Raw genomic sequence first — 10,766 nt, 5'->3', positions numbered from 1 at the left:
TTGAAAGCTGAACATTCTGCACATCTTCAACTTTCTGGCAGAGGGTAGCAGGTTTTCCTCAAGAACTTGATGGTATTTTGCCCCATCCATTTTCTCCTTCTACCCTAACGAGAGCCCCAGGCCCCCCACAACAGGATGCTGCCCCCTTCATGCTTTACTGTAGGTATGGTTGTGTTGTGGATGGTGAGCTGCACTGGCGTACCGTTTGGCATTGAGGCCAATTAGTCTGAGATTGGTCTCATCTGACCATAAGACCTTTACCCACTTGGCATCAGAATCTTCAAGGTGCATTGTGGCAAATCCTTAATGTGGCCTTTCTTGAGAAGTGCGACCCTCCTGAACAAGTCACAATTGTGGAGCGCTTGTCAAATTGTTGTCACCTGCACACCATTAATGACCACTCTTTGACATAAAGTCCTGTAACTCCTTCAAAGTGGCCATTGGCCTCTCAGTAGCCTCTCTCACCAGTTTCCTCCTTGCTCTTCCATCCAGTTTGGAGGGTCCTAGTAGTGCCAAACACTTCTTTATTGTGGACTTTACTGGGCTCCTTGGGATTGATAAAGCCTTTGAGATGTTTTGGTCTCCATCTCCTGCCTTCTGTCTGTCCACAACTCCGTCCCTGAGATCTTCTGAAAGTGGCCTGCCACCCGTAGTCAGTTGTTTGCTGTCAGTTGCTCTGCCAAGGAAGGGAATGAATGGACCAGGAACAGCTTCACTGATCACACTCATTACAGCTGATCAACGGTGGGAGGAAGACAGTAACCGCAATGGAAATGGTGGGCACTGACACCTGATGGAGTTTAGGGGGGTCCTTTATTCATCTCAGGATTTCTTGTTTTTGATTTTTTAAAATTCTTCTGAAGTGTAGCTGTGATGTCTTTCACTTGGATGTTAGAGACTGAATTGAGTAAGTAAAGCTGGAAAAAATATTGGTTTGTGTGTGTTATCATTTAAGGCCGTAAAGAAAAAAAATGGGAATATTTCAAAAGGGAGGGGGGGGTGGTTCTTAACTATACCCACTGTGCATTACTGCAGTTTATTTGATCTCCTATCTAGTATTTCAATTCTTCGGTAGTAATAATTAGTTCACATTGTGTGTTATGCGTTTTGTTGTTCTCTGAGTGATAATTAGTGGTTTTCAGTCTCGATTATTAGTATGATGACATAAAGTTATAAAGCACAGGATAGGATTTTTTCATATTAGGACGGAACATTTATGGTTTATCCTTAAGCTAATGAACATTTCGATCATGTGAGCTTTTCATTATAAGCTCAGTTATCATTTATTCCATTATAAATGAGCAGTTTGATTATCGAGTTGAAAGTAATTGTTTCATACCTGTAATCACTTACCTGGCTTTAGGCCGCCTAACCACCTGTATGGGTGACTTTTTGTCATTGAATGAAGTAAAATTCTATTAACACCCTCTCATGACCTCGTCTTCGCTTGACCTCATATCATTGTCGTTCATTTCAGCCATTCAGCGTCTGTTGCCAAATGTGAATGAAGCAAAACAGACGAGGAGAAAAGGTGGGGCTCGGAAAGAATGAAATTGAAAGAAAAAGAAACTGGCAGAAAGTGCTTCAAAGGCACTAACACCTACTAGGGTACTGGCACTTGGACATGGCATTGAGTAAGCCATGTTACTAAAGTTTTATCCATCCATCCATTTTCCAACCCACTGAATCCGAACAGAGGGTCACGGGGGTCTGCTGGAGCCAATCCCAGCCAACACGGGGCACAAGGCAGGAACTAATCCTGGGTAGGGTGCCAACCCACCACAGGGCACACACTAGGGCCAGTTTAGAATCGCCAGTCCACCTAACCTGCATGTCTTTGGACTGTGGGAGGAAACCCATGCAGACACGGGGAGAACATGCAAACTCCACACAGGGAGGACCCGGGAAGTGAACCCGGGTCTCCTAACTGCAAGGCAGCAGTGGTACCACTGTGCCACCGTGCCGCCCTACTAAAGTTTTATTTCTAAGCATGTCGTCAAATTTCAAGTTGTGTCTAAGCTACAGTGTACAGATTAAGTTTGGCAACAGTTTAGAATTCGTAGGCTCATAGCGAGTAGCAAGCCGCGTACTCGCCACAAATTTTAAGAAAACTATAATGAATAACGGGCCGAGTGGGTCGACGTCGTCACCTCACTCGTTGAAGGAGGCCCGGCTGCTCCTGACTGGGACTCTTCCTGGAGTTTACCATCCGACCAAAACTGACTAACTGAGCAAGAAGAGCCTTAGCCAGGGAGGTGACCAAGAATCCAACGGTCACTTTCAAAGAGCTTCAGACGTCCGCTACTAAGATACTGTTGGGAGGTCCTGTCAGATGGACGACTGTCTCAGCAGCACTTCAATCAGGCATTGAGGGTAGAGTCGCTAAGATGGAGGCCACTCGTAAGTAAAAGTTGGCCAAATGGCCTTTAAAGGACTCGGAGAGCATGAGGAGACAAAAACTGACCTCTGTGCAGAACTCCGAGCACTGTGTCTGGCGAGGATCGGGCGCTGCTCCTAACGGCACACCCATAGTGAAGTATGGTGGTGGCAGCATCACGCTAAGGGGGTGCAGGAACAGGGAGACTGGTCAAAATTATAGGGAAGGGTGAATGCAGCCAAATATATAGAGGTCCATATTTGGGTCTGACCCTCTGCTCCACAGTGCATGCCAACTCAGCCTAGAGTGGCAGGTAACTTATCAGCGCGACGATGGCCCAAAGCACACAGCCAAGCCAGAGCTGGGGTGGCACTGCCAAAGCCCAGACTTAAACTTCCATAGAACGTCTGTGGAGAGACCTGAAGGTGGCAGTTTGCAGATGATGCCCGTCCAATCTACTGGAGCTTGAGAGGATCTGCCAGGGAGAATGGGCCTAAGTGCCCAAATCCAGGTGTGCAAAGCTTGTAGAGACTCGCATAAGAAGACTGCAAAGTGCAAACTGGAATTGTTGCTTCAACGGAGGACTGAATTAAGGGTCTGAATACTTTGATGAATGAGCGGTTTCAGTTTTTGACGTTTAATACATTTATACACCTTTTAGAAAGCATTTTCACTTTGCAGTTATGGGTTATTGAGTGTAGACTGATGGGCACCAATGCAAATTTATCTGCTTAGAATGAAATCTACAAAACAATGCAATGTGCAGATAGCGCAGACTTTCTGAACCCGCCATACACTGTCGTGCACGCTGGACTTTATTCTGGACTGGTCTGCACCAGTTAAAGAGCTTGACTGGAGAATCTGTGCTGGTATCTGGAAGGTTGCCAGTTCAAATTCTGTTACTGCCAGAAGGGTACTGCCTACTCTACTGTGCCCTTGTGCAAAGCCCTTAACCAGGGGCACCATAGAATGGGTGACTCTATGTTCTGATATCCAAAAGTCACTCTGGGATTAATAAAGCACACCAGACAATCGAATTTGTTTTATGTAAGCTGCTTCACGTCGTTTCCCTGCCTACTCATCACCTTCCTCACTCATTTTCTGCTCCCTCAGGGCATCGGCTTAGTTTTCCACATTAGACCGTTTGCTACATGCCCATCAAAAGTCGCCTCATCCCAATGCCTTGCAGCCCTCAACGTGCTGCTGACTTTGGCAACAACATAAACAAAAATATAATTTGGGAGCGAGGTGTGGATCTTCGGTATTCTCTAGAGACCCAATTCCATTTCATTAACAGCAGTCGAAATGGGCGTCTGCCTTTCTCTGGCTGGCCACGGGCATTATCCTGCCATGTGCCATCCAGGCCTCTACCGCAACAAGCAGCTCTCAAGAAAGAAAATCTTTCAGGCAGCTTCTGCCAACTGCAGTGCATTTACATTATGGAGAGACTCCAGCGCCATGAGTCACTGGCGATACCCTGAAGGAGCTCAGGATAACAGCACCCTGGCACAGCATGGCACTGTGCCAAAAAAAAAAACAAAAACAGGAGATGCGCTTTATGGCTCTTTCACACTCATGGTCAGCTACACTGAAATGGGTGCCTGGTCACGTCGGCAGGACGAGCCACTTGTCCCAGGTGTGCCTCTGAACAGGCATCACACCCATGCTGCCATTTTAAAGAACAGACATCATCACCAAGGGGTAGTGCTCTTTGTCTTTTGCCCATCGCCATAGGACTTTGATGCAGGAGAAAAGGAAGAGGAAGACAGATGGAAGGAAGAGCCTGCGCAAAGGGGGGGTAGTTGGTATCAGCGGTAGTGAGGGGGCACAATCCTCAATCGCACCACCAAGTTAAGTGGAGGACAATGAGGGATGGTGGGAAGTTGCGCCACTTTGGATGGACCCTTGTGAGATGGGGTGTGGGTGGGTGAGTCTGTGTTAGCCAGGACTTCACCTCTGACCTCGCCGCCATGGGTGGGCCTATCAGGAGCACGCGACTCTCGACGGCGTCGCTCAGGGGATCATCGATCACGTAAACCACTCCACCACGTTATGGAGGGCTATGCGTTACAAGTTCAGACACATTCATTTGGTTTTATTTATTTATTTATTTATTTGAAGAAAATAACATTCCATGTGATCAAATCTAACTGAACAAACCAGCATAGCCGAGAGAAAGAGAGGAGAGCCAACAGCCAAGCTAAGAAGACAAGGAAAAGCTCCCAAAAAAACCCCTGTACGGAAAAAAAAAAATGGAAGAAACTTTGGGAAAGGGAATTCGATGAGAGACCCCTTTCCAGGTAGGGTGGGCGTGCAGTGGGTGTCAAAAATAAAAAAGGGGGTCAATACAAAAACAATAGACAGAATAGAACACAAGTCATCTTCAATACAATGCAAGAGAAATACTGTATCATCTATCTATTATATAGTGCCTTTCTCTTTCTATCTATTATATAGTGCCTTTTTCAATACATCTATTTTATAGTGCCTTTCATATATATCTAGTATCTATTGTATAGTGCCTTTCATATCTATCTGTCTATCTGTTTATGGCGTCCTATGCCCCCCTCTCTTAGTGCCCAGTAGACCAACTGAAGCAGATTTATTAAACTTGACTTTTCTCTGTCAGCTTCCTTTTTTTAAAACTCTTTTTCAGTTGATCTCACAGCCCGAAATGTCAGAGCTGCTGGTTTGAAGTCGTTTTAGGTTTTAAGGTTTCTGTTTTCGGCCGTAAGGGTTACTTGTCGTCTACTTTTGTAGCGTCTCTTATTTATTTATTTATTTATTTTTAATTTTAAGAGATTTAGTGAAATTTCAAAGCAAACAGTCCACACAAGAATTAACAAAACAGGTTGTTACACAGAAGAAAAGGCAAAACAAGAAATGGAAAAAATATCTGTTGTCTAAACTTAGCTTTTCTTACCAGACTTCAGTTGTTTCTATACTATTCTTTACTTCACCTTCAGTACGCTCTCAACCAGGGGTGCCCAATGCGTTGATCGCGATCGACCGGTAGATCGCGTTGCATTCAAAAAATTTTTTTTTTAACGTTAGTCATTTGCCACTTGATTGACTTACAGGGCGGCCAGTCTGAGATCTCCTCTCTTCTCACACACTGGTCATCCCGCACGCACGATCAAAGGCACCAGCTACTGCAAAACTCTGGCTGTGATCTAGTTAGCCTTCCAATTTCTATCGACTAAAGAAGGGATTTAAAAAAAATTGTTTGGGGAGGGTGTGGGCTGAATGTGGAATTGGAAGAGGATTTTTTTTCTCTCACAATGTCACAGTTGAAGTGCGTTTGTCTGATCTGTCAATCTGTCATTGCTATTCCAAAGAAGGAAAATGTGGAAAGGCACTATTGAACCGTTCATAAAAACTACGAAACTGACTTCCTCCCGAAAAGCGATCTGAGAAAGAGAAAGGAGAGGGAACTAAAATCGCAGTTAATCAGACAGCCGTCATTTTATACTCAGCTGAATTCAAAAGCTCCTTGACTGCATTATTCGGCTCTACTTATTTATGTGAGTCAGCCTGTTCTCACATGACGATTATTAAATCCAAATACTGTAGAGACCATAAATGTATTGAATTGTTATTGTGCCATAAAGGTTATTCAGTTATGCAAGGTACGACAACATATATTTTATGTATAAAGTATATATACTATTTATATAATATATATATATATACATACAGTACAGACCAAAAGTTTGGACGCACCGCCTCATTCAATGTGTTTTCTTTATTTTCACGACCATTTCCAGCACTCCATCACTCTCCTTCTTGGTCAAATAGCCCTTACACAGCCTGGAGGTGTGTTTGGGGTCCTTGTCCTGTTGAAAAATAAATGATCGTCCAACTAACCTGACTTCTGCACAACACAACTGCTGGTCCCAACCCCACTGATAAAGCAAGAAATTCCACTAAATCACCCTGATAAGGCACACCTGTGAAGTGAAAACCATTTCAGGTGACTACCTGTTGAAGCTCATCGAGAGAATGGCAAGAGTGTGCAAAGCAGTAATCAGAGCAAAGGGTGGCTGTTGTGAAGAAACTAGAATATAAAACATGTTTTCAGTTATTTCACCTTTTTTTGTTAAGTACATAACTCCACATGTGTTCATTCATAGTTTTGATGCCTTCGGTCATGAAAATAAAGAAAACACATTGAATGAGGAGGTGTGTCCAAACTTTTGGCCTGTACTATATATACATATAAACTCATCAAAAAAAGAAACGTCCCTTTTTCAGGACTGTGTATTTCAACAATAATGTTTTAAAAATCCAAATAACTTTACAGATCTTCATTGTAAAGGGTTTAAACAATGTTTTCCATGCATGTTCAATTAACCATAATCAATGAATTAACATGCACCTGTGGAATGGTCATTAAGACTGCTTACAGAAAGTTGGCATTTAAGGTCACAGTCCTAAAAACGCAGGACACTAAAGAGACTTGTCTACCGACTGTGAAAGATGCCCAGGGTCCCTGCTCATCTGCGTGAACGTGCATTAGGCCTGCTGCAGGGAGGCATGAGGACTGCTGAATAAATTGTCATGTCCGCACTGTGAGACGCCTAAGACAGCGCTACAGGGAGACAGGAAGGACAGCTGATCATCCTCGCAGTGGAAGACCACGTGTAACAACACCTGCACAGGATCGGTACATCTGAATATCACACCTGCGTGACAGGTACAGGATGGCCACAACAACTGCCCGAGTCACACCAGGAACACACAATCCCTCCATCAGTGCTCAGACTGTCCGCAATAGGCTGAGAGAGGCTGGACTGAGGGCTTGTAGGCCTGTTGTAAGGCAGGTCCTTACCAGACATCACCAGCAACAACGCCGCCTATGGGCACAAACCCACCTTCGCTGGACCAGACAGGAGTGGCAAAAAGTGCTCTTCACTGATGAGTCACGGTTTTGTCTCACCAGGGGTGATGGACGGATTCGTGTTTATCATCGAAGGAATTGAGCACGTCTGGGACCTGTTGGATCGCAGGGTGAGGGCTAGGGCCATTCCCCCCAGAAATGTCCAGGAACTTGCAGGTGCCTTGGTGGAAGAGTGGGGTAACATCTCACAGCAAGAACTGACAGATCTGGTCGAGTCCATGAGGAGGAGATGCACTGCAGTACTTCAAGCAGCTGGTGGCTACACCACATACTGACTGGTACTTTGGATTTTGAGCCTCCCTTCATTCAGGGACACATTGTGAAACATTTTTAGTTTATGTCTTATGGTGTTGACTCTTTTAGTGTTCATACAAATATTTACACATTAAGTTTACTGAAAGTAAAACAGTTGAAAGTCAGAGGACGTTTCTTTTTGCAGTATATATATATATATATATATATATATATATATATATATATATATATATATATAATTTTTTAATTTAGGTAGATCATTTCAACCTGGTCATTTTAAAAGTAGCTCTCAACCCGACCCCTGCTCTAAAGATACGGCACTGCATGTTCAATACAGCACGTTAACTGGCCTACTATTAGGTATCTTACAGCAGAGTTTAAAACCGTGCGCCCTCCAAGGCTTACTCTCGGCAATGCAGGTCACTAACTCGCAGTGTCTCATATTTTAATGAAAATAAAATTAAAAATGGAGCTCATCCGTTGTGCACAAAAAAAGCCTTCCATTTTATTTCGCCTTGCAAATTTTCCAAATGGCCCATTCGATCGTCCTGACTGACGTACTTCCCGTGCCCCTTTTCCAACGGCGTGCGGCCAGCGTCGCGGTTTCCCCAGCAGTACGTTAACAGAGCAGCACTGACCCCTACTGGCCACAGTGCTCATCACAACACTCCTGTACGACTGAAGAGAGACGAAGGGCGCCCGGTGACTGACTGGCACTTCATCCAGGGCGGGCGCAATGGTGCTGACTTGGATCAAGTGGGTTAGAAAAATCAGCGTTTGGATGGCGTGGCCAGTGAGGGTCAATTGTAAGGGGACAGTGTAAGCACACGTTTAATATGTCACTGTGCTCAGTACAACTCTTATCTTATAAATGTGCTTTTTTCCGCTCGCATGCACAGCTGACACGTATCCAGATTATGCCCAGGGGTTCAGCACATAGAACTGCTAGGCAAGCGGTGTGACATGAGACGATTGAAACAAGTGGACAGCGTGAGCTGCTGTGACTGAGTGCTGTTTCTATCTGCTGAGTCAGCATGGAATTGTATCCTCGTTTAAGCACCGCTGCCTATGTGTGCCCTGCACGTGAAGAAAGGCGATCAAGTCTTGGCACATTGCCCGGCACACCGATCAGAGATACCGTCATCCGATCCCGAAAATGCCTTCCACTCCACCGACGACACCGACAGACTTCATTCATCTTTGTATCATAAGCAGTGTAAGCCGTCATTAAATCCTGCGTGATTTCGTGCCGGCATATCGCTAAGGAAGGGTATCGCATTTTATGGAATATCTATAGAGATTCGAGTTAAACAACACACCGCAATTACGACAGAACTCCTTCCCAGGGAGCGAGCGCCCCCTGCTGGACCAGAATGATTATATACTGGGCTGGAGTCTTGCAAACTCAGTAGACGTTCCAATGGCTCACAGATCATTTTCACAACTGAAACACGCGCTGGTGGAGCGACTTGCAAGTGAAACTTCGGCTCGGATTAAATCCGAAAACTCCAGAGCGTCAGCCACTCCAGCACACTTCCTGCCGAGTGAAGTCCAAGGAGAGCCGAGCGTCAGCAGCAGCAGCAGCCAAGTCCACCTCGCGAAGTGACAACACAGGAGAAGCAACAGCACGGTGGCCTCCCTGCATTTGACTAGCAGATCTTCTTGTAGTTGTCCGGGATTGCAGTGTTCATATTGTCAGGTGTGCAGAGAGCAGCACAATTCTTACTCGCATGGCTAATGAACGTGCAGCACATCCTGAGCCCCTTTATGTCTGGGGGTCCCAACAACGCATATGCAGTATAACTATAACCCCAAACACCCCCCTTTCTCACCTCCCTATGGCGTTGCCTCTGCCTATTGACATTTTGTCCCGCGTTTAAGGGTTTATGGCCACCACCAGGTGTAGCATCTGTGGTCAGGTATGTGCCCTTGGGTGGCCTCTCGTGTAGCTCCCTCCAGTGGTCTCAGCATTCCTACTCCCTTTAAAGGAATACTACACCCAAAAATGATAGGTTTTTTTCCATCTGTTTACCACCATAGATAGTGATGGCCAAGAATAAAAATTAATCCTAAGGTTTCATGCAGAAAAGAGATAAAAAAAAGGCAAAGAACTGGCGTCAAAGATCCAACGATGGATAACAGCGTAAAATACATGACTTTTTGATTCTAACAGATGGCACATCACAAACCTTTGCATATATAAAATGCATTACAAGAAATGCTTGTGATGCGCCATCTGTTGGAATGACAAATGCAATGCATATAGTACATCTCTGTCTTATGACATTTGGTATTAGTTTTGTAAAAGCTGCATTAAAGTTTGTGTTGTGCCATCTGTTGGAAAGACAAATGCAATGCATACATCTCTGTTGTATGACATTTGCTGTTGGTTTCATAAAAGCAATGTTAATGTTTGTAATGTGCCATCTGTTGGAAAGACAAAGATATGAAACCCTAATAGACCCAAAAATAAACACAGGCACTTGTTCCTTTACTATCTGTGCTACTCACTTAAAACAGGTTTAAATCAAAGTAATCAACGTAGACCTCGGCAATAACGTTGCAGTGCACTGTCTATTGTAATGTATTTTGCAGTTCATGTAGTTATAAAATACAGATTTCAACAGGTGGCACATCACAGGGATTTGTATTTATAAAATGCATTACAACAAATGCTTGTGATGCGCCATCTGTTGGAATGACAAATGCAATGCATATGTCTCTGTTGTATGAGATTTGATGTTAGTTTCATAAAAGCAACGTTAAAGTTTGTGTTCTGCCATCTGTTGGCAGGAATAATATAATTTATTTTCCATCCATCCATTATCCAACCCACTCTATCCTAACTGCAGGGTCACAGGGGTCTGCTGAAGCCAATCCCAGCCCATCCCAGGGCACACACACACCAAACATACACTTGGGACAATTTAGGATTGCCAATCCACCCAACCTGCATGTCTTCGGACTGTGGGAGGAAACCCGCGCAGACACGGGGAGAACCCGGGAAGAGAACCCACAGGTCTCCTAACTGCGAGGCAGCAGCGCTACTCACTGTGCCACTGTGCCGCCCTATAATGCGTTTTATTACAACAAATATTCGCGATGTGCCATCTGTTGGAACAACAAAGATATGAAACCCTAACAGACCCAAAATAAACACAGATCCTTGTTCTTTTATTATCTGTGCTACTTGTTTAAAACAGGTTTAAACTGAAGTAATCAGCGTAGTGATTC

This window comes from Polypterus senegalus, chromosome 12 (genome assembly GCF_016835505.1).
Source record: "Polypterus senegalus isolate Bchr_013 chromosome 12, ASM1683550v1, whole genome shotgun sequence".
NCBI lineage: Eukaryota > Metazoa > Chordata > Cladistia > Polypteriformes > Polypteridae > Polypterus > Polypterus senegalus.
Note: the sequence above shows the minus strand (reverse complement) of the source record.